General features: G+C 34.6%; 1 protein-coding gene across 5 annotated transcripts in view; it reads left to right on the top strand.

Annotated features, from left to right (window-relative positions):
- Positions 1–25,692, top strand: part of LOC112914739 (BEN domain-containing protein 5) — a 1,350,915-nt gene that overhangs the window by 332,619 nt on the left and 992,604 nt on the right. The window lies entirely within an intron of this gene.

The raw sequence follows: 25,692 nt of genomic DNA on the forward strand, positions 1-25,692 counted from the left end.
TCTGTGGTCAACTAATCTTTGACAAAGCAGGAAAGAATATCCAAAGGAAAAAAGTCTCTTCAAGAAATTGCTAGGAAAATTGAACAGCCTCATGTGGAAGACTCAAACTGTACCTTTTGTTACACCATATACCATGCAAGCTGGTGCAGCCACTCTGGACAAAAGTAAGGTTTAGAGGTTCCTCAAGAAGCTAAAAATAGAGCTACTCTATGACCCAGATATTCCACTACTAGGTATTTACTCCAAAGATACAAACGTACTTTTTTTTTTCAGAGAGATGATTCATTTACCTCTTCATAGTGCCATATCCAGAAATCTTTTCTATAGCACTTAAATGCAAATAATTGCTATAGATAAGAGCAACACTGGTCCCTATATATTCCTGTATTTTATAATGCTCTTAGCTTCCTTAGCTTGCAATCTTTTATCTCCCCCCTTTCCCAGGAAGATAGAGCAGTATATTGAAAAGAGAAAAAGCCTTGGAATTTGATATATCTTAACAAAAATTGTGTATTTCTGGGCAATTTCATTCCTCTGAATTTCAGTTTATAAACTGAATTATCTGTAAATTAAATTATCCGTAAAGTGGGTATGATAAGACTTACCTCATGGAGAAGATAAAATGAAATATATTCAGAGTACTTAGTACAGTGTCTCACATGTGGTAGATAAGCAGTCAATGACTGTTTTCTCTAGTCTTCCCTCTCTTTGTCTCTTGTTGCATTTCTTGCAGCATGTAGATTCAGCAAAATGCCATTTATAATTCAGAGAACACTGTTCTTAAGAACAGTTAAATGAACAATAAAGCTGATTTCTTTCCAATGAATATTAATATAGAAATACAATACCATCCTCTGAATTTGAAGGTTTTGGTCCAATGGTCATATGGATTAGCCCACACTCTAGCCTTTGAACTTTTCACCATAGGAGTTGAAAAGTCTTTTCAATGCAAATGATATCATGCCAATTAACCAGCTTTAATTCAGCCCTCAGGATAAAGCCCAAGTGCCTCAAATTAACATGCAGGTTCATTCCTCCATGAGTTGGCCTCTCTGTACCTTTCTACCCTTAGTTTTCCCTCCTCACACTAAGTTTTAACCATTTTGTAATACATTTATTTCTCTTACTATGCCTGGCATTTTGTCTTCCATTGCCTTTGTCATATAGCTCCCTCTGTATGTATTCAAGGATTCTGTCCTCATTTGTTGATCATTTTGTATTCATCTTCCAGTTAGGTGCCCATCGTCTCAGCATACTATGTTGTAAAGATTACTGCATATTGGTCTTTCCCAGTAGATTGAGATACTTGAGAGCAGAGATAATATTTTATATAATATTTGAATCTCCATTGCCTTGATCATAGTTTTCCAGTGCAAATGAGGAAACCTAACCTAGCACCTGTAAATGAATGATGATGGATGACATATTAGTACCACCTATCCCAACATAGTCTTTACTTGTAATACAATTGTAATACAATTAAAATTTCCTGAAGCCTCAGGGCACCTAAGAAATGCTTTAATTTTATCTCTTATGAGATGATCTTAATTCACACAAAGTGTTATGTACTAAAAGGTGTCCAAACAAGTTGATTTTTATACTGGAATATTCATGTCAGAAAACAAGCAATAGTGTAAATAACTGTCCAATCTCTGGCCTGCTTGTTATGACAGAAATAAAATTGAACTCTGCTTTTGACATGTAATTCCAATACTAATAGGTTCCACATTCATTTCTCTCTAGCTGCTAGCAGGAAGCATTTTGTAATGGTATGTCTACTAGTAACTACCTTATATTTCCCTTAAACAGAGCTACTGTCCATAATCACATTACCAGCTGTCAACAGTTGGTTACTATTGTTGTTACAGTTGTTACTGTAATGAGGGACAGAGCACTAAAATGCTTCTGCTATGAAAATACGATGCTCTCCCCTAAAAATCCCACTCTTGTGTTGATTAGAAAAACAATGATCAATCCCCATGTTCCAGAATCTGAGTTTTAACCGCCGTCTTGCCAAGATAGCAACCAAAACATACATTGTTTCCCTTATGTTCCTAATAAGAAAGGAGGAAGGCAGAGGTGGGAGTTTTAGAGTTGAGGTGGTCTTTTTTTTTTTTTTTTTTCAAATTTTTAGGAAAAATGGGTTTGGGCTTTAGGAAAAATTTTTTTTTGCACGGGGAGAGGGATAGGAAGATAATATTAAGTAGCCTCAAAAAAAATAATAAGTAGCCTCCACATGTGGAACCAAATGTAAGGTTCAATCTCACAACCTGAGGTCATGACCTGAGCTGAAATCAAGAGGCACTTAACTGATTATTTGTTGCTGTGTCATCTTCTGACATTTTATCTCAAAGAGGAGAAACATAAAACTGCCATTATATTTATTCCATTGTGGATAACCTACTGATTCCTCCTCCCCATGCTTATTTTTTTATTCCATCACTATAATTCAAATATCTTACCAGAACGTGTCTCCATGTCAGTCTCATTCCATTAATTCTATCAGAAATGCTTTGCATAGTTGGGCTTCTTTCCTGCTCTGGAAGGTTTTTTTTTGTTTTGTTTTAGGTATGTATTTATTACTACTTTTACTTGAGTGGTTCTGGTCTTTGTTGCAATGATAGAATTCCTGTTCTTTCTGCACCCTCAATATCACATTCTTTTGCTTTACTTTCAAATATTGTTTAGTTTCTTTACTCTTTCTTCTGCAGTCCGGAAGATTACTTTCTTTTTAAGTCAACCAATTATAAAAAAAAAAAAGTCAACCAATTATAATAGTACTATTAATAATTTTAATTATTACATATCATATTTATGATATATATTTGAATAACATTAAACATTAGGAAGCATGTTATTTATTTAATTTTAATTATATATTAGTATATGATTTAGTTATATAAATATATTTTATATTTTTATATAATTTTAATTTTACATATCATATAACATTAATATAACATAATATAAATATACTATTATATTAGTTTCAAATGTACATAGAGATTCAACAATTATATACATTATTAAATGCTCACCACCATCTGTCACCGTACATAATTATTGCAATATTATTGAATATATTTCCTATGCTGTAATTTTTATCCCCATGACTTATTTATAAGTGGAAGTTAATGTCTTATAATCCTCTTCCTTATATTGCCTATCCCTCCAGCACCCTCTCCTCTAGCAACCACTAGTTTTTCCTCTATATTTATGTTTCTATTTTGTTTTTGTTGTTTGTTAATTTGTTCTGTTATTTAGACTCTACATGTCCATGAAATCATGTGGTATTTGTGTTTATCCGTCTGATTTATTTCACTTACCCTAATTCCCTCTAGGTCATCTCCAATTGATTGGTTATATTTAAGCAATATTACCTTTTTCTCTCCTTCTTTCTTTTTACTATTCCCAATGGAAAACCCTAATTCCCTCTAGGTCATCTCCAATTGATTAGTTATATTTAAGCAATATTTCTTTTTTCTCTTTTTTTTCTTTTTACTATTCCCAATGGATAATTCAATACAACTATTTATACTTTTTTTCTTATATTCCTTTAGCATCAAATTCTTTTTTATTTTTTCATTTATACTATTGCATTTAATTCTGTTAACATTTCTTATCAGGTTGTTCTATCCTGGTGGCTTTTGTTCTTGTTTTATAGAGGTTACATGTATTAACATGTATTAATTGAGGTACCAGTAACTGCTATTACAAGACCACTTTGTAATTTTCTAGGCTAAACAAATAGAGTTCTATTTCTCACTCACATAATAATTCAGTACATATCCCTGGTTGCCAAATGGATATTCTTCACATGTTGATCCAGGGACCCACGTGCTTTCACTTTTGTAGCTCTATTATTTCATAGAGGGTCTCAGTACCCTCTGCATTTAACTAGTGGAAGGGAAACAAAGTGAAAAAATTTGACTCACTTTTGAAAAGTTCTAACCTAGAAGTAACACACATCATATCTACTTACATTCTAAATTGGCAAGAATTAGTTTCATAGCAACACTTTGATGCAAAGGTTCTGAGAAATGTAGCCCTAGCTGAGCAGCAACAATTCTATGCTATAAAATTTTGAAATTTTGGTGGGCAGCTAGATGTCTCTTCTCCATCATGTTCTTACAGTATATTGATTGTGCTAAACATTTTCTCATTTTTTTCTGCATGCTTTAATAAATAACTTTCAGAATTATAATCCTCTGATGATTTTTCAGGATGATGTTCCTTTTCCTTTTTTTGCCACTTTCTTTGACAAGTTAACAGTTTTATTTTACTTGTCATATTTTCCAAAACTCAGTTAAGAAGTGTCATTTGTAGTATGTCTTTGATCCTGCTCATTGTTCATTTATATGTAGAAGCCTCTACATAGATTTGCAGTTGGGAAGGTGGTGTGTGTACAGTTCTTAGCTTAGTTTCCTTGTAATCTGATGAAGTTTTCTGGATAAAGGTGAGAACTTTATCTGATTGTCTCATTCTTCAAATTGAGAATACACACAACTTTTCCTATCTCCATCAATGCCTATTGAGTTTTACAAGTTAGCATACAGTGTGTCATTGTAATTTCTAGGATTGAATATATCTGAATCCACATAGAATTTGTGTCATTAATGCTTTATATCTATTCCTGGGTTTAAATGACCAGACTGCACATTTCTAAGACAAAAAACAAAGTTGAAGAACAGTGACTCGCTGCCTGTCTCACCTGCCACTTTGCTGAATTTCGGGTAGCAAAACATGTTGGTTACTGCTTACTCTGTTTTCTACCATATAGGTCTTTAACTGGTGGAAAGGTTGCCTAAATTTTGTAAATATGTTGGCTGTCTAGCTTATTTGTCATTGTCAGTAAAAGATGTTTCCCTATACCTTCTTCCCAGTCTTTCAAAGTATGTTTTAGGGAAACTGGAAGAGGCAAAATAAAAGCCTGCTATATAGTTGATGTTAATAATTCAATATTCCATTTCAAAAGTTATACTGAGTTCTAATTGATACAAAAAAAACCTGTATGTGACTAAAGTATGTAATTTAATAAGTTTTAACATTTATTATCTATCTCATCTGTAAAACTGTGATAGTAAGCAAGATAATGAAAATACTCATCATTCCCAATAATTGTCTTTTTTTTAAATAAATTTTTATTTATTTATGATAGTCACAGAGAGAGAGAGAGAGAGAGGCAGAGACACAAGCAGAGGGAGAAGCAGGCTCCATGCACTGGGAGCCCAATGTGGCATTCGATCACGGGTCTTCAGGATCACGCCCTGGGGCAAAGGCAGGCGCCAAACTGCTGTGCCACCCAGGGATCCCCCCAATAATTTTCTTGAGTTGCTGTCCCTCCATGTTTACCATTCTATCATCAGGTAACCCCTGATCTGCATTTTGACACTACAGATCAGTTTCCATGTCCTAGATTTTTACATAAATTCATAAAATCCATTATGAACTCCTTTTGTGTGACTTCTTCCACTCAGCACAATTAGAGATTCATCCATATTGTTGCATATCAATACTACATTTCTTCTTATTGCTAGATAGTGTCTTTGCAGGGATATAGCACAATCAGATTTATTTAATTGTTGGTAGATATTTGGATTGTTTCTAATTTGGGGCCATTACAAACAAAACTGCCATGAACTTTTCTATACTAGTGTACTTATTTCTCTTAGGTAAATACCTTGTAGTAGAATGACTGAGTCAAATGGTAGATATATTTATGTAACTTTGAAAGAACTTTCCAAAGTTGTACCATTTTACATTTCAACCAGGAGATAGGGCTAGTCTTTTTAATTTTAGATATTTTTATGTTGGTGTCTCCTTGGAGTTTTAATCTACATTTCTCTAATGACTAATGATGGTGAATTTTCTCTGGTGTTGTTATTTGCCATCTGGGTATCTTTTTAGTAAAGTGTGTATTCCCCAACCTTTTGAATATTTTAGTCTGGTTGTTTATTTTCTTAACATTGTATATTGGGAATTATTTATATAGTCTGAATATAAACTCTATCAGATGTGAGATTTGCAAGTACTTTCTCCCAACTCTTATGTTTTCATTCTTAATCTTGATGAGATCCAAGTTATTTTTCTTTATGGTGCTAATTTTTCTTTATGGTGCTAATTTTTCTTTGATTTTGGTGCTATGTGTCTAAGAAATCTTTAGCTAACCCAAGGTCCAAAAGATCTCCCAAGTTTTCTAAGTTTTATACTTTAAAATTTTACCTTTAGTCATGTGATCCATTTTGAATTGATTTTTGTATATGGTGCAAGTGCAGATACATTTCTCTCTCTCTGTCCCTCTCACTCTTTCCCTCTCTCTTTTCTTTGCCTCCCTTCCTTCCCTTTCCTTTTTGTTTGTTCTTTTTTGCTTATGGATGTCCAATTGTTTTAGCACCGTCTATTGAAAGGATTATTCTTTCACCTTTGAAGTGTCTTTGTACCTTGGTTGAAGTCCAAATGTATAGACTAGTTTCTAGACTCCCTGTTCTGTTTCATTAATGTATTTTGTCAGTCCTGATGCAAATACAACACTGTCTTGAATATTGTTGCTTTACAATGTCTTGAAATCAGGTAGTGTAATTCCTCTAACTTTATTCTTTTTCCAAGATACTTTGGGTATTCTAGATCCTTTGCATTTCCATATGAATTTTTGAATTAACTTCTCTAGTTTTACTTTTATATTTTTAAAGATTTATTTATTATTTGAGGGAGGGAGGTGCAGCGGGTAAGGAAAGGGATTCCTTAAACAGATTCCCCACTGAGTGCATAGCCTGACACTGGGCTGGATCCCAGGACCCTGACATTATGACCTGAGCCTAAACTAAGAGGCGCTTAACTGACAGCACATAGGCACCCCTCAACCTCTCTGTTTGCCTTTTGGGTTTTCTTGGGACTGCATTAAATCTACAGATCAACTTAGACAGAAATAATATTTTAATGTAATGAGACTTCCTTTTTTGTGAACACAATATGTTTTATCCATTTACTTAGGTCTTTTTAAATTTTCTAAACAATGTTTTGCAATAATCAGTGTACAGGCCTTTGACATCTCTTGTCATGTTTATTCCTAAGTATTTCATATTTCTGATGCTGTTATAATAGGCATTGTGTCTAATTTCCAATTGTGCATAGAAATACAGTTGTTTTCTGTGTATTGATCTTGTATCCTAAACTTACTTATCAGTACTTGTAACTTTTTAATATAGAAGCTTTTAAAATAGATTTTGTAGGATTTTCTGCATGATCATGTTACCTAAAAAAAAAAAAAGCCAGTATATCTTTATTCATTTTATTCTTTACTCTCAATCTCTGTCTTTTGTTTTTTTTCCTTTGCCTCAATTTGACTTTATTATTTTTTTGTTTTTATTTTTTAATTTTAATTTTTAAATTTATTTCAGTTTAGTTAACATGTGTTATTTGTTTCATGGGTAGAATTTAGTGATTTCATCAGTTGCATATAATAATGCCCAGTGCTCATTACATTAAGTGCCCTCCTTAATGCTCATCACCCAGTTACCCTGTCCCACCCCCATTTTGTTTTGCTTTTCTTTCACTGATTAGAACTTCTAGTACAACGTTGAATAGGTGGAATTACAGAAAATATCTTAACCTTGATCCTGATTTTAGGGGGAAAGCATTCAATATTTCATTAATAAATATGATATTGGTTACTGATTTTCTTTGGTAAATGTCTTTTATTAGGTTGATTAATTTTTCTTCTGTTCCTAGTTTGCTGGCAGTTTTTATCAGGAACAAATGTTGGCTTAGAGCAAATAGCTTTTTCTGAGTATATTTAGGTTACAATATTTTTTTTGTTATAATGGTGAATCTCATTGTCTTTCTAAACCAATGTTGCATTTCCTACTTGCTCATTATATAATAGCCTCTTTATCTGTCATTGGACTTGATTTGCTAAACATTCATAAGAAGTGTTATATCTGTATTCCTCAGAGATGTTGCTATGTTTTATTTTCCCCCAAAATCTTTTTCTCAGTTGGGTATTATGGTAACATTTATGGATAGCATTTGTTGGTTAATCCATTTTTTCTGTAGATTTATATAATTTATTCCTTAAATATATGGAGGAATTGACCAACGAAGCCGTATTGGTCTGGAATGTTTCTTGTGGGAAGGTTTTTCACTAAAAATTCAATTTCTTTTTATAGATATAGGGCTAGTCAGATGGGTTTTTTAAAATTTTATTTATTTATGAGAGAGAGAGACAGACAGACAGACAGACCTAGGAAGAGGGAAAAGCAGGCTCCATGCAGGGAGCCGGACATAGGACCCCATCCCAGGTCTCCAGGATCAGGCCCTGGGCGGAAGGCAGAGCTAAACTGCTGTGCCCCCAAGGCTGCCCTTTGATAGTGTTTTTTTGTTTTTGTTTTTGTTTTTGTTTTTTTTTATGATAGTCACACACACACACACACACAGAGAAGAGAGAGAGGCAGAGACACAGGCAGAGGGAGAAGCAGGCTCCATACACCGGGAGCCAGACGTGGGACTCGATCCCGGATCTCCAGGATCACGCCCTGGGCCAAAGGCAGGTGCCAAACCGCTGTGCCACCCAGGGATCCCCTTTTGATAGTGTTCTTAAAGAGATTTGTACATTTCTTCCAACTTGTCAACTTATTGGCATAAAATTTATATTTTAATTTTAGACTGTAGTGTTTGCATCTCTGATACCTGATATTGGTTACTTGTATCTTTGCTTTTTATCATTTGTTTAGGATATATCTTTTCAAAGAATCAGGTTTGCATTTTATTGATTTTCTCTATTGCTTCCTCTATTTTGTATCATTTATTCACTTCTTTTTAAAAAATTACTGCCTATTTTTTACTTTTTATTAAGTCACATTGGGCCATACCCAATGTGAGGTTTGAACACATGAGCCTGAGATCAAGAGTTGCATGCTCTACTGACTGAGCCAGCCAGAGGCTCTTCATTTATTCATTTCTTGCCTGTATTTCCTTTTGCCTATTTACCTTCAGTCTAGTTTTCTCGTCTTTTCTACTTATTGTGATATAAGTTGAGATTATTGACTTGAGACTACATTTTATTTTTATTTTTTAAAAATATTTAATTTATTTATTCATAAGAGATACAAGAGAGAGAGAGAGGCAGAGATACAGGCAGAGGGAGAAGCAGGCTCCATGCAGGGAGCCCGATGTGGGTCTTGATCCCGGGTTTCTAGGATCACACCCTGGGCTGAAGGCAGGCACTAAACCACTAAGCCACCCAAGTTGCCCACATTTTATTTTTAATATAGATATTTAGTAATATAAAAATGTCAAGCTATTTCTGTTACTATTTATAAAATTTTAGTAGATATTTAAGGTCTGTCACTTTAAGATTATATGTGGTCAAGAAAATAATTATTCACGTACAGTATAGCACTTGTCATTTAATTCCTTTTTAAAAGTGATAGAAATTTTCATTTTAATGTCTGCAATATTTTTATTGTATTATGTTGTTTTTCTTTGTCTTTTGCATAGTTATAGTGAAATGTAAAATCCAGCCTTAAAACACCAATAAAATTGAAAATGAAAATACAAAAAAAAGTTTAGTCCTATAAAGTCTTTTGATTTTTGATAAGTACAAAATACCTTCTAATTTCACTTGTGATTCTTCTTTGACCTATATGTTCTTTATTTTTTTAACCTATATGTTCTTTAAAAGTGTATTATTTAGATTCCTAATATTTGGGTGTTTTCCAGATATTTTTCTATTAGTGATTTCAAATTTAATGTTATTTCTTAATAGGTTAATTGTTATGATCAATGAACATGTTTTTTATTTCATTTCTTTGAAGTTTGCTGAGACTTGTTTTATGGCCAGTACATGGCTTACCTTGGTAAATGTTTTATGTGCTTTTTAAAAGAATGTGGGGATCCCTGGGTGGCGCAGCGGTTTGGCGCCTGCCTTTGGCCCAGGGCACGATCCTGGAGACCCAGGATCCAATCCCACGTCGGGCTCCCGGTGCATGGAGCTTGCTCCTCCCTCTGCCTGTGTCTCTGCCTCTCTCTCTCTCTCTGTATGACTATCATAAATAAATTTTTAAAAAATTAAAAAAATTTAAAAAAAAGAAAAAAAATAAAAGAATGTGGATTTTACTATTGTTAAGAAGTGTGGTCTATAAATGTCAGTTAGGTCAAGTTGGTTGGTAGTGTTGGTTAAGTCATCTGTATCCTTACTACTTTTCTATTCAGTTCCAAAAATAATTTAGAGATGTGTGTTGAAATCTATGATTATAATTGTGGGTTTGTCTATCTATTATAGGAGCTCTTATTAGTTTCACGTAAGAAACCATTTTGTTATTTTCTTCTAATACCAGTGTAGATCACTTACAGTGTTATGTTAGTTTCAGGTGTACAATATGTTGATTCAAAATTCCATATATCACCCGGTTCTCATCATGATAAGTGTACACTTAATCCCCTTCACCTAATTTCCTAATTTACCCACCCCCCCACACACCTGACCTCTGATAACCATCTATTTGTTGTCTATAATTAAGACTCTGTTTCTTGATTTCTCTCTGTCTCTCTGTTTTCTCTTTTGCTCATTTGTTCTGTTACTAAAATTCCATATATGAGTAAAATCATATGGAATTTGTCTTTCTCTGATTGATATATTTCATTTAGTATTATACTCTCTAGCTCTATCCATGTTGCTGCAAATGGCAAGATTTCATTCTATAATATTCCATTATATATAATGTGTGTGTTCCATTATACATATAATATGCATTATATGTATATCATATCTTCCATTTCCATTCATCCATTGATGGACATTTGGGCTGTTTCCATAATTTGGGTATTGTAAGTAATGCTGCGCTATGCATATTTGAATTAATGTTTTAATATTTTTGAGGCAAACATGTAGTAGTATGACTACTAGATCATGTGGTACTTCTATTTTTTAATTTCTTAAGGAACCTCCATACTGTCTAACAATGTGGTCATACCAGTTTGCATTCCTACCAACAGTGCATGAGGGTTCATTTTCTCCACACCCTCATCAACACTTGGTGTTTCTTGCATTTTTGATTTTAGTCATTTTGACAGGTGTGAGGTGATATTACATGATGGTTTGATTTGTGGTTGCCTGATGATGAGTGATGTTGAGCATCTTTTCCTATGTCTGTTGGCCATCTTTATGTCTTCTTTCAAGAAATGGGCTCATGTCTCCTGCCTATTTAAATTGTATTATTTTTGTGTTTGTTGAATTGTCTAAGTTGTTTATATATTTTGATGCTAATCCTTTGTCAGATGTGTCATTTACAAATACCTTCTCCCAGTCACTGGGTTACCTTTTAGTTTAGTTGGTTGGTTGTTGCACAAAAGCTTTTTATTCTGATATAGTTCCAGTAATTTATTTTTGCTTTTGTTTCCCTTGGAGATATATGTAAAAAATGTTATGGCCAGTATCAGAGAAATTACTGCCTGTGCTGTCTTCTAGGATTTTGTATGGTCTCAGGTCCCACGTTTATGTCCTTAATCCATTATGAGTTTATTTTTGTGTGTGGTATAAGAAAGTGGTTCAGTTTCTTTTTTTAAAAAAATATTTATGCATTTGTTTACTTATTAATTAAAATTTGGGTGAACCTAATTGAATTTGAGCCTATTCACAGGTTCTGAAAAGAACATCAAGGGAACATTTTTCTTGTGCATTAGATTTTCATCAGACTTACTAATCAAAAGCCTGGCAACTCAAAATATTACTTTTTTAATTTAAATTCAATTAGCCAAAATATAGTACATCATTAGTTTCAGATTTTTTTGTGTGTAGTGGTCTAGTTTTATCCCACCATTTGTTGAACAGACTGTCTTTTTCCCATTGGATATTCTTCACTGCTTTGTCAAAAATTAATTGACCATATTATCATGGGTTTTCTGAGTTTTCTGTTCTCTTAATATATGTGCCTATTTTTGTGTCAGTGTCATACTGTTTTGGTTACTAAAATTTTGTAATATAACTCGAGATCTGAAATTGTTATACCTCCAGGTTTGTTCATCTTTTTCAAAATTGGTTTGACTGTTTGGAATTTTTTGTGGTTCCGTAACAAACTTTAGGAATATTATTCTAGTTCTGTGAAAAATGCCATTTGTATTTTGTTAGGGATTACATTAAATATGTAGTTTGCTTTAGTTAGTAATGGATATTTTATTTTATTTTATTTATTTTTTTTTTTTAATTTTTTTTTAATTTATTTATGATAGTCACACACAGAGAGAGAGAGAAGCAGAGACACAGGCAGAGGGAGAAGCAGGCTCCATGCACCGGGAGCCCGATGTGGGATTCGATCCCGGGTCTCCAGGATCGCGCCCTGGGCCAAAGGCAGGCGCCAAACCGCTGCGCCACCCAGGGATCCCTAGTAATGGATATTTTAACAGTATTTGTTCTTCCAATCCATGAGCATGGACTGTCTTTCCATTTGTTTGTATCATTTTCAATTTCATCATCAATGTTTTAGAGTTTTTGGGATACATGTCTTTTACCTCCTTTGCTATGTTTATTTCTAGGTATTTTATTACTTGTGGTGCAATTGTAAATAGGATTGTTTTCTTATTTTCTTTTTCTCTACCTCATTATTAGTGTATAGAAATATAATGGATTTCCGTACATTGATTTTGTATACTGTGACCTCAATTCTCATAGTTTTTTGGTGGAATCTTTTGGGTTTTCTATATATAGTATCATATCATCTGCAAATAGTGAAAGTTTTACTTCTTCCTAATTTGGATGCCTTTTATTCCTCTTTCATATCTGATTGCTGTGCCTAGGACTTGTATTGTGCATTGAATAAAAATAGTGAGAGAGAATGATCATACTTATCTTGTTCTTGACCTTAGGCAGAAAGTTCTCAGATTTTCCCATTGAGTATTTTAACTGTGGCTTATTTCAGGTAAGGCCATAATTATATTGAGCTATGTTCCCTCAGGGTTTTCACCATGAATGGATGTTGTACTTTGTCAAATGCTTTTTCTGCAGTGATTGAAATGATCAGATGTTTGTTGTCCTTTCTTTTGTTTATATTATCATATTGATGGATAGGAGAATATTGAACTACCCCTATATCCCCGTAATAAATCCCACTTGATTGTGTGAATGATTTTTTAAAAATGTATTGTTAGACTTAGTTGCTGGTATTTTGTTGAGGAGTTTGCATGCATGTTCATCAGAGATATTTGTCTATAGTTCTTTTGTTGTGTGTTTGGTGTCTTTATCTGGTTTTAGTATCAGAATAGTGCTGACCGTGTAGAAAGAATTTAGAAGCTTTCCTTTCTCTTCTATGTTTTTGGAAAAGTTTGAAAATAGTAGGTATTAACTCCTTTTTAAATGTTTGGTAGAATTCACCTATTAAGCCATCCACTCCTTCCTGGACTTTGTTTGTTGGGAGTTTTTTGATTACTAATTTCAGTTTTTTACTGGTATCAGTTTGTTCAAGTTTTCTATTTCTTCCTGATTCAGTTTTGTGAGTTTATATTCCTAGGAATTTATCCATTTCTTCTATGTTATCCAGTTTGTTGATATATAATTTTACATTATATTTTCCTATAATCCCCTATATTTCTTTGGCGTTATTTCTCCTCTTTCATTTATGATTTATTTGAGATCTCTCTCCCTCCCTCTGTCTCTTTTTCTCTCTCTCTCTTTTGATGAGTCTGGCTAGATTTTTATCAATTTGATGATCTTTTCAATGAACCTGCTCCTGATTTCATTGATTTGTTCTACTGGTTTTTTTTAAACTTCTATATAATTTATTTCTGCTCTAATTTTTATTATTTTCTTCTTTCTGCTAGATTTGGGTTTTGTTCTTCTTTTTCTAGCTCCTTTAAGAGTAAAGTTAAGTTGTTTATTTGAGGTTTTCTTACTTTTTTGAGGTAGGTCTATATTGCTAGAAAGTTTCCTTTTAGAACCACGTTTGTTGTATCTGAAAGATTTTGGACTATTGTGGTTTCATTTTCATTTGTCTCCATGTAAGTTTTGTTTTTTCCTTTGACTTCTAGCTGACCCATTTATTGTTTAGTAGCATGTTATTTAACCTCCCTGTATTTGTGCTATTTCCATTTTGTTGTTGTTGTTGTTGATTTATATTTTCATAGTGTTGTGGACAGAAAAGATGCATGGTATGACTTTAGTCTTTTTGAATTTTTGAGACTTGTTTTTTGGGTCAAATATGTGATCTATTCTGAAGAATATTTCATGTGCACTTGAAATGAATGTGTTTTCTGTTGTTTTAGGATAGCATTTTCTGAATATATCTGTTAAGTCCATCTGGTTCTGTATGTCACTTGAACTCACTGTTTCTTTGTTGATTTTCTGTTTAGATGATCTTTTCAGTCCCATACTATCATTTTACTACTATCAATTAGTTTCTTTATGCTTGTTACTAACTGTTTTATATATTTGAGTGCTCCCATATTGGGTGCATAAATATTTGTAATTATTATATATTCTTTTATTTTTTGCATATCTGTTATTGTTTTGATTTGTGGATACCATTGTCTTTGTATATAACATCTTCACATATAGCAGTCTTTATAAAGTTGATGTTTGCTTCAGTTTCAACCCATTCTTTACTCCCCTCCCCAACCAAGTATTAGGCATATGGTGTTGTACTTTATATCCTTTTATTTTATGAGTTCCTTTACCAACTTTAAAGATATACTTATTTTTACTGGTTTTGTACTTCCTACTTTTCTTTGTTTTACTTACGGTGTTTCTTTTCTACTCAAAGAGTCCCTTTTAACGTTTCTGTAGGGCTGTTTTAGTTCAACTTAGAGCTGTTTCCTTTAACTTTTGTTTGAGAAACTCCTCATCTCTCCTTTTATTTTGAATGATAGCCCTGTTGGCTAGTATATTCTTGGCTTCAGATTTTTTTCCTTTCATCTCTTTGAATGGATCATGCCACTTCTGGTCTGCCAAGTTTCGGCTGAACAATCAGCTGATAGGTTTGTTTGGTATCCCTTGTATGTAACTGTTTTCTTTTCTCTGGTTGCTTTGAAAATTCTCTCTTTATCACTACTTTTTGCCATTTGAGTTACTATTTGTCTTGGTGTGAATTTCTTTGGTTTGATTTGCTGGAGGATGTCTGCCTGCTAGTTCTGGATTTCTGTTTCCTTCCACAAATTAGGGAAATTTTCAGCTATTATTTCTTCAGATATATTTTTTCCCCATTTTTCTATCTTGTCTTGGTCTGTGATCTCTATAATGTATGTGATTTTAAGCTTGATGGAGTTGCTAGGTTTTCCTAGTTTATTCTCATTTTGCACAGTTTTTTCCATCTCTGACCTGCTTAACATGATTACTTTCCATTTCTGTCTTCCATGTCACTGATTCATTCTTCTGCTTCCTCTAGCCTATTTATTCCATCTAGTGTATTATTATTATTTTTTAAAGATTTTATTTATGTATTCATGAGAGACACACAGAGAGAAACAGAGAGAGAGGCAGAGACACAGGCAGAGGGGGAGAAGCAGGCTCCATGCAGGGAGCCTGATGCGGGACTCAATCCTGGGACTCCAGGATCAGGCCCTGGGCTGAAGGCTGCATTAAACTGCTGAGCTACCCAGGCTGCCCTAGTGTATTATTAATTTCATTTATGTTTTTGTCAGTCATTGGTTCTTTTTATTTCTTTGTTAGTGGTCTTACTGATGTCCTCCACACTTTTTTCTCAAGTCCACTGAGTATAATTATGACTACTTTAAACTCTCTATTGGGGGATGCCTGGGTGGCTCAGTGGTTGAGCATCTGCCTTGGCTCAGGGCATGATCCCGGAGTCCTGGGACTGAGTCCCGTGTCAGGTCCCTTCATGGAGCCTGCTTCTCCCTCTACCTGTGTCTCTGTCTCTCTCTCTCTCTCTCTCTCTCTGTGTCTCATGAATAGATAAATAAAATCTTTACAAATTTTTTTCTATCAAGCATATTACTTACTTCCATTTTGCTTATGTCTTTTGGTGTGGTTTTGTCTTGTTCTTTCATTTCGGACATAATTCCCCATTTCCTCATTTTGTCTAACTCTCTGTGTCTGTTTCTGCTTATTAGGAAAGTCAGCTATGTCTCTTGCTTTTGACAGTTGTGGCTTTGTGAAAACGAGGTTCTGCTGTAGAGCGTCCCCTGTTCATTGGTGCCTGGTGCTTTAAGGATATCTCCTATGTTTGTTATGCTCCCTGCTGTTGGTCACTTTTTCCTTCAGTCCAGTCTTTTCCAATGGCTCTCTTTGCCTGTTTTGTTTAGTCTCTTTGGCATTAGTAGATCCTTCCTTGGCAGTATTGGTGTTGAGTTTAGTAAGACCAGGTGTTTCCAGAAATGTAGTAGCACCAAACTACAGGAAGCTTTTTCTTTATTGTCTCTTGAGAAGCTTTTGGTGTTGGGTGGGGCCTACAATCAGACTAACTGTGTGCCCCCAGCCCATAGCTGGGGCTGTAGTCTGACTGATATATATATCTCTCCCCTCTCCCTGGGACAGGAGTCACTTTGGAATGATGGTAGTCCCTGTCAGAGTTGATTGCACACTTCCAGGCTGTGGTCTCAGTTTGAATGAGCTTATTAGGCCAAGAACATATTGGTGGGAGGTGGGTCCACAGTATTCTCAGGGCAGGGTGCACTGTGCCCACAAGATTTGTGTGATGAGGGATCCCTGGGTGGCACAGCGGTTTAGTGCCTGCCTTTGGCCCAGGGTGGGATCCTGGAGACCCGGGATCGAATCTCACATTGGGCTCCCGGTGCATGGAGCCTGCTTCTCCCTCTGCCTATGTCTCTGCCTCTCTCTCTTTCTCTCTCTCTCTCTCTGTGTGACTATCATAAATAATAAATAAAAATTTAACAAAAAAAAAAAAAAGATTTGTGTGATGAAAGGAAGAACATGCTGTGGCTGTTGCCAGGCCCAGTTCTACTGGTGTGGGCATATAGTTTTAACAAGATACATATTAGTCTGATGGGAAAGGAAACATGATACTGCTTACCCCAGGGGCCTTTGGGGCAGATCTTCAAAGCATATGTGGGCAGAATGCACAGTTTTAAGAGGGTGGTCACAAGTCTTCCACAGGAGGGTTGCCATCAACCTAGCTGCTGCTTGGACTGAGGCTCCTCATTGCGTGCATGAGGAGACATGGTGTTGGCAATGTCTGTACTGTTCTTTTATGGGAGGAGGCTCAGAGCTCCTGGACTGAGGTAAGCATGATGGGAAAAGATGGATATGTGGAACCCCAGGCGATGGGGTTTAGTGTAATGAAGTTGGGTAATGAATGCTCCACTGGTTCCTTCAGGAGGCCATGTGTTTATTCTTGGGGTATGGGAGGGAAATGGTGCCTGGAAGCTCCTTCCTTCCTGGATGTATCTCTCTGGGATCTCCATCCCTCCCAGACACACTCAGAGATTAGTAAATAACTTTCCCTCTTGTATGTCCCAGGCATTTTTCAAACAGCTGCTTCTCTGCTGTATCTTAGAGGGCTGTGTGTTGTGCTTTCTCTTTCAATGTGAGGACTCAGTTTCCTTTGACCTTCCAAGCTCTCCGAGTACCAAGTCCTCTGATTTTTAAATTTCAAGGCTTTAAGTCCTCCTTATTTTAAGAATTCACAAAATTCAGCCCCTCAGTGGTTTTCAAAGTCAAAAATCGTATTTTTCCTTCCTGTGCAGACTACCTGGTATGATAGTCTGTTTCACTCTCTTTTCTGTGCTCGTGGGTCACTTCCTCTCATGGAGGATCCTGTAAGTCTGTTTAGATCCCTGCTGAGTCTCCGCCCTTCCTACACTATTGGATGTGGCCTCTTCTCTACATTTAGTTGTGGAGTCTGTTCTTCCAGGCTTCAGTCATTTTCTGGGTTATTTACACTGATGTGAGTGTTATCTAGTTATGTACATGGGACACGGTGAGCCTAGGGTCTTCCTACTCCATCATCTTCTTGTCTTCCCCTACTTAAAATATATTAACATTAGTTTTTTTTTTAAGCTTTTATTTTTATTTATGAGAGTCACACACAGAGAGAGAGAAAGAGAGGCAGAGACACAGGCAGAGGGAGAAGCAGGCTCCATGCACCGGGAGCCCGACGTGGGATTCGATCCCGGGTCTCCAGGATCGTGCCCTAGGCCAAAGGCAGGCGCCAAACCGCTGTGCCACCCAGGGATCCCCTACTTAAAATATCTTATAACTTAATTATGTAGATAAGACTTTATGGTGGTCATGTCATCTTGAGCAACTGACCCCTTCATCAGTATGAAATCATCTTCTATAACTCTTGTGATGTTGTTTTTTAAATAATCTACTTTGTCTGATATTCTTGTATATACCCCTGCTTTTTTGGATTAGTATTAGTGTTATATCGTTCCCCATCTTTTTACTTTAATCTCCTTGTTCTATAATATTTACAGTGAGATTCTATTAGGGAGCAGTTGAATCTGCTTTATAATCCAGTTTCATGATCTTTGTGTTTTAATTGGAGTTTTTTAGACATTTGAATTCAATGTGATTATTGATGTACTTGGGTTAAAATTTACCCTTTTGATGTTTGATTTTTAATTATATTTTCTCTTAATATTCTGTGCCCAATTTTGGCTCTCTTTATGTCAACTTTTGATAAATTGAGTGTTTTTTATGGTTCCATTTTATCTCCTTTGTTGAATTATTCTAATTCTTCATGGTGCTATTTTAGTGGTTCCTTTAGACTTTACAGTGTACATCTTCCATTTATCAGTCTGTCTTCTTGTAGTATTATTATACCATTTACCATGTCTTATAAGAGCTTTACAATAGTATGCTTCCATTTCTCCCCTCTGTTAGCTTTTGTGATATTATTGATATATATTTTATTTCTACATGTTGTAAACTCTATAATTTATGAGTTTTGCTTTCAATAGTCATAATCTTTTTTTTAAGATTTTATTTATTTATTCACAAAAGACAGAGAGTGGCAGAGACATAGGCAGAGGGAGAAGCAGGCTCCATGCAGAAAGCCTGATGTGGGCCTTGATCCTGGGAACCCGGGATCACACCTTGAGCCAAAGGCAGATGCTCAACTGCTGAGCCACCCAGGCGTCGCAATAGTCATAATCTCTTAAATAAATCTAATAGGAAAATATGCTTGTTATATTTATGTGTATATTTACCATTTTCAGTACTCTTCATCATTCTGTTTATATCCGGAATTGTATCTGTGTCAATTTTATTTCTTCCTGAAGAATTTCATTTACATTTTTGTAGCTCAAGTCTCTTGGTACATGCATATGCCTGAGAAAGTCTTTTAGAAAGACATTTAGATACTTTCACTGGGTATAGAATACTATTCTAAATTTATTTTTTACGTGTTTTGAAGATGTTACTCCACTTGCTTTTGGCCTACAGTGTTTTCAATAGGTAGTTTGCTATCCTTCGTATATTTGTTAGTATGTGTATGATATGTTTCTCTCACTCTGCCCCCGCTATTTTTAAGTTTTTTTTTTTTCTTTATCAGGGTTAACAATTTGGTAATGATATATTTTGATGTAGTTATTTCATGTTTCTTGTCTTTGGATTTGTTGAACCTTTTAGATTTGTGGATTTATTGTTTTATTAAATTTAGATAATTTTCAACCATCATTACTTTAAACACTTCTTCTGTTCACCCTTCCATTTCTCTTGTGGATTGTATTTTTCTGAATATTAGGCCATTTTACTTTCTTGCATCATTCACTGAAACTCTATTTCTTGGGGTTTTTTTTGGTCTTTTTCTCCTGTCTGTATAATTTGCATGATTTCTTTTACTCTTTAAGATAACCAGTATTTCCAGCTGCATTGTGTAATCTGCCTTAATCCTATTTAGTACATTTTTTTTTTGTCTGAGATACTGTAGTTTTTACCTCTAGCAGTGTCATTTAGTTGTTTTTTAAAAATCTTTTATATCACTTCTTAGCATGCACATTCCTTCCCCTAGCTTCTTGAACATATGGAATACAGTTAACTTTTAATATCCTTATGCATTAGTTATATAATCTGCACCATTTCTAAGTCAGTTAGTTATTATTTATTTATTTATTTATTTATTTATTTATTTAAGATTTTAGTTACTTATGCATGAGAGATATATATAGAGAGAGGCACAGGCAGAGAGAGAAACAGGCTCCATGCAGGGAGCCTGACATGGGACTCGGTCCCAGGTCTCCAGGATCCCACCCTGGGCTGAAGGTGATGCTAAACCGCTGAGCCACCGGGGCTGCCCTCTAAGTCAGTTTTAATCAATGATTTTTCTCTTTATTGTGTGCCGTATTTTCATATTTTCCTTCTTTGTGTGTCTGTTATTTTTTTATCAAATGCCAGGCATCATGAATTTTATTTTTTTGGGTACTGGATAGTTTTCCATTTATATAAATATTTTTGAGTTTTGTTTCATGATATAATTAAGTTACTTGCAAATAAACAGTTGATCCTTTCAGATCTGTCTTATCAACATTATTAAGTGTTATCACAAGTATTTTCTCATGGGTTTTGTTCTCCTTATTGGGACAAAACTCCCCTGGTTACTATATTCAATACTTACTAATTATAAGAATTTCTGTTCTGGCTTGTGAGGACCGGAATGTTTTCTGGCCTGTGAGAATACTATGTTTTGATTCTTCTAGTTATTTTGATGGTTCTTTCTGAGTAGTTTCCACTCATGCATGTAGTGATCACTATTCAGATTAAAATTAAAAATCATCTGCAGATACTCAAACCTCTCCTTCTCTTGTTACTCTGCCTGTGAACTTTAGTTATCTTAGGTTTCCTGAACTTCCAGCGTCTTTTGAAATTATGGAGAATACGGAGACCTTGAGTTTTTCTCCTTGCTTGTAATATAGCATGGAAATTCCAGGCAGTAGGATGGGACAATCATAGGATCCATTTCATTTGTTCATGTTTCTTTGGGGCACTGTTATTGGTTGCCTGAATTCCCATGTCTTTAAAACTGTTGTTTCACATATTTTACTGTTTTAATTTTTGCATTTGTTTAAGGCCAGAAGGGAAAATCCAGTCCCTGTTCTTTTGTCTTTACTGAAAGAAGATGTCTTCCCCACTCTTAAATTTTAAAACATTTTTTTCTTTAGAAGTATTCATATATTACTGTTGATATTTTAATATATTGCTGAAAACTATATGGGAAGGTAAATCTTACTCCATTTGCTCCTTTTATTTTTCTTTTCAGAAATTTCTTAGAAGTTTTATGTGAGCACATAATATAACATGAGATACTAGAAGTACCTGACATTTGGAACTAAAGGTTCTTGAGTTCAACATGCTATCACAGTAGTAATGTGACCTCAGAAAAGTTAGCCTCTCAAAAACTGCAATAATATTTATTCTGCAAGATATTTGTTAGTATCAAATTAACTAATGAATGTAAAGAGACTAGTCCCTGGAATATAGCAGGTAATCAAACATGGTAGCATTTAATAGGTAAATTACAATAATAATGCCATCAAAACCAACAGCTATAGTGTCATTGGAGAGTTAAATGATATATGTTTATTAGAAAGTGGCTAAATAAGAGGCAATAAATTTTAAAGTAAGAAAATAGAGACTCTTAATATTTTTTAGCAAATAGAGACCAAAAAAATGCAATTTAACTGGCACTCATCTACTCTTAGAGTTACTGTTACATACTTAATGTCTCCAAGATAAAATAAGCAGGAAAAAAATCATTTTTGCTGGTTTTATTTATCATTTAAATGCAATTATGGTAGAAATATACTGAAAATATGCTATAGAAGCATCTATATAAAAGAATTAATACAGTGATGGACATATAGGTTCCATCACATTTGGAAACATCATGACAAGGAAGTGCCTTGGGTTCATGTGGTAAGATTTCATTTTCTAATTTTGGCATCCTCACATTTCCAAATAGATTATTTCATTTTAAGATGAGAAAGTTTAAGAATGCCCATACAGACCCTGAAGTATTTAACAATATGGATTCATGAGGATCCAAGGCTATTACAGTGACCTATGTAAAATAACATTCTAAAAATTAAAAATAATTGGTGAGGGTATTAACTCTTGACTCCTCAATTGTTTTCACTTAAATGTATCTGAGTTTTTTAGCCTTAGAGTGGTTCTCCTTTACTATCCAGCAATCTCTGGAATTATTTATTTTTATTGGCAGCTAAAAGGAACTTATCTGAATGATAGCAATAGCAATACTCAGAATCACAAGAAAATAAGCAGAATGAATGTTATTTATTAAGCAGCACCTCCATATTATTCTAGGGGCTTTATAACATGCTATATGATTTAGTTCTCACATAAAGTTGCAAAATTATTGTTATTTGTTAAATGAGGTAACAAGTTCAGGGGGTTGGTAACCCATAGTAGGCTACCCATTAAAGTGTTAGAATTGGATCCAAAACCAGTACTGGATAATATAATTACAAAGCATTTGTTTTTTCATTATGTTATACTTTTATTTTTTAAGATTTTATTTATTTATTTGAGCAAGAGTGAGTGAGAGGGAGAGGGAGAGAGAATCTGAAGCAGACTCCATGCTGAGTGCAGAGCCTAATGTGTGGCTTGATCCCACAACTTCAAGGTCATGACCTGAGCTGAAACCAATAGTCAGACTCTTAACTGATTGAGCCACTCAGGCACTTCTGTACTGGGTTTTAATATTAACCATAGTTAAAGATAATTTTAAAAATACGTATGATTTTGAAGAAATCATTTAATGTGACCTGAGGACAAATAGTGTGGTTTTTTCAATCATCTGCATGTGTGCTTCTTCCACAAGAATATGGGATGGAGAAGTAGATGGAAATAGATTTGAAATTTATTAGTGTACTATTATTATGACACCTCTTTTGCTGCTAAAAGATCTATTTCATGTTATTTGACTTGACCAAGAACATAACTTATATACCTCAAATAAAACCCATTTAAAAATGGGTAGGTTGTAGTTTTGTGGAATGAACATTGGACTTGAAGTCGTTAGACATAGTAGACTCAGTGCTTGGTTTGGCATTTAACTAGTTTTGTAACCCTGGATAAGTTATTTATTCTTCATGCTTCATTTTTACCACCTATGAAATGGTGATTATAATAAAGTATCTACATCAAAGGGTTGATATAAAGATTACATGAGGCGCAGTGTATGCAAATGAGCTGTAACTCTAAAAGTACCGCGCAAATTCAAAGCATTGCTGCTGTTTTTATGTACTGCAGTATGCACTGAATTATACAAAAAGATTATACATCAGATTGTATATCTTCCCCTCAGAAAAAGGGAAGGGAGTATGGAAAATTCCCTAGAAAAATGAGGTCATATCTAAGGAATCAATATAGAAGTCTTAATTTTCTTTTCTAGTATAAAGACGCATCCCTTCCAAGCCTTCCTTGGAATTCTCCTTTGGGGAATAGGGAAAGAGATATCCTGGAGTCAATTCATGATCGGAGACTATATGGTAGAACATGATACTGTATTATTTTTTGCTGGAGTATGTTGCTTTTCCATCTTTAGAATGTCAGTTGTTTTAAGTTTCTGCCACATAAAAAAAAGGACATTGTAGTAAGCAGGATAGATACAGCCAGCAAAAACTGCATTCTAAACTGGTAAGCAGTTGAGTGACTCTATGAGGCAGAAAGATCTGAAAACTTACATCCTCTATGCTGTGGTATGAGAGCTCCTACTTACCTTGAATAGATTTTTAGCTCTTTCAACTTACCTGAATTTCTTTTACAGAGAGAACTTGCAGTTAATCCTGATATCTCAGAACATATTTATTGCAGTTATATTTATTTCATTGTTTTTTAAGTCCTTATCACCTTGGCAACAGTGTTCTATTACAAGAATAACACCTGAATCTTACCAAACACTACGTTGAAGTGAGTTATCTAATGAGTAAAGCTTCAGTTTTTGCTCTTTTGCTAATAACGTAGCTTGATATAAGTTTAAACAAGTGACAAAATGTGTGATTCCATGAAACAATGGGAAGATTAGGCTCCACTGGGTGGTTCTTTTGATGGCAATAGCCCCATTGATGTTGCTGGAGTATATGTGTATATATATATATATATATATATATATATATATATATATACACATACATATATATACACACACACACACACACACACATACATACATACTAGCTCGTCTTCCTTTTTTCTTCCTTAGGCCACTTTCTTTCATGTATTCCATTTGGCAGTCATGCAAAATGGATATGTTTTCAGGGTGTATTTCATGCATATATGTACTTTGTTATCTTTGCTTATATTGAACATGCTGACTGAAGTACCTCTCCCCACCCTTTTCAAGTTGCGTTTCTCTGCATATTCTTCAAGAATCAGTTCAAATGCTACTGGTAAAAACTTTTTTGCAAAAGTTTTCTCTAGCAAAATTACTTAGACTTTGCAACAGTGCTTGCCAACTCCTCTGTTTTAGCATCTACCATGTTGTGTACATCTGCCACTCCACAACCACCTGCCCCCCCCTCCCCATCCCCAGCCATTCTGCTACTTTGTGAAGGCAGGAGTTCTCTTATTCATGTTCATATCTATAGTGTTTATCCCAGTGCCTGGCTTTTGGTAGGTTCCCAGTAATACCTACTGAATAAATGAATAAATAGAATTTTCTAGAGCAGGCATCATGCTTCTGGGATTTGGATCCCAGCTCTACCATTATTTGCTGAGTGGTTTTGGGCAAGTCTCAAACTCTCTGTGTTTGTTAATTATTATAAAATAAAATAATAAGATACCTCCCCTATCAAATTGTTAGGATTTAATGTATGTCAAGTTTGCAGAATAGTGCCGCACACATAATAAATGTTCACTATTATAATTATTTTCCACATGCTGTCCTTCTCCTTTTAAAATCTCATATCTTTTTCCCATTCCAATAATAGGGTGTTTGTCAGAAGGCATTAGAATTTGCTGCCTCCCTATAACTCAATTTATGCTCCTTATATCTGTTTCATTTTCTGAAGTTTCTAGTTTTTATTCTGATGGATTGAAATGTGATCAGATCTATTCACAGGGGTGTGAAGTTCTATTCTCAATATCAGTTGAAAAGATGTACATTGCTGCATATGGCAGACTTCTCTGATGCAGCCTATATGAATGGTTTGGTTTGGGATCCATACTGTGACAACTGCAGTACTTTGTGTTGACCAAAATCCTGAACAACATTCCTTGAACTTACTTGGCCTTGGACTCTAAGTCTTAGCTAAGAGACTGGTTCTCAAGTGTCACCTACTTTATTTAGTCCTTAACTGTTTGCCCTGATCTCCCCTGTGCAGGGCCTAGCACACTTTAGTATCTTCTTGGCATTTGTTGAATAGATTAGGAAATGGATGAAGATTGGATGAAATAGATATTATTATTTTTATGTTAGAAACAATATAAAATTATCTATGAGCTTAAAGAAAGATTATGACATGGAAAGTGAACTTCATATTCCTATGTCTGAGAGAGAAGCACTATCAGTACTTTAGAGAATATTCTTCTCACCTTTTGCTTTTATATTACCAGGGATATATTATTTATTTTAGATTTGTGTTTTAAATGGAGTTAGGATTAATGCAGTGTCAGAACCACTCACTCAGTTTAAAAGGTAACTAAGAAAAAAAGGAGTATATTATAAGAAAATGGGCTGTTAGGACATTGGGATTATAGATATTGTTCAGGTGCTCCTGAGTCCATACTCTGTTTTTTTTTTTTTTTTAATTTGGTTCAAATTGTATTTG

This window comes from Vulpes vulpes, chromosome 10, assembly GCF_048418805.1.
Source record: "Vulpes vulpes isolate BD-2025 chromosome 10, VulVul3, whole genome shotgun sequence".
In the NCBI taxonomy this organism is placed as follows: domain Eukaryota; kingdom Metazoa; phylum Chordata; class Mammalia; order Carnivora; family Canidae; genus Vulpes; species Vulpes vulpes.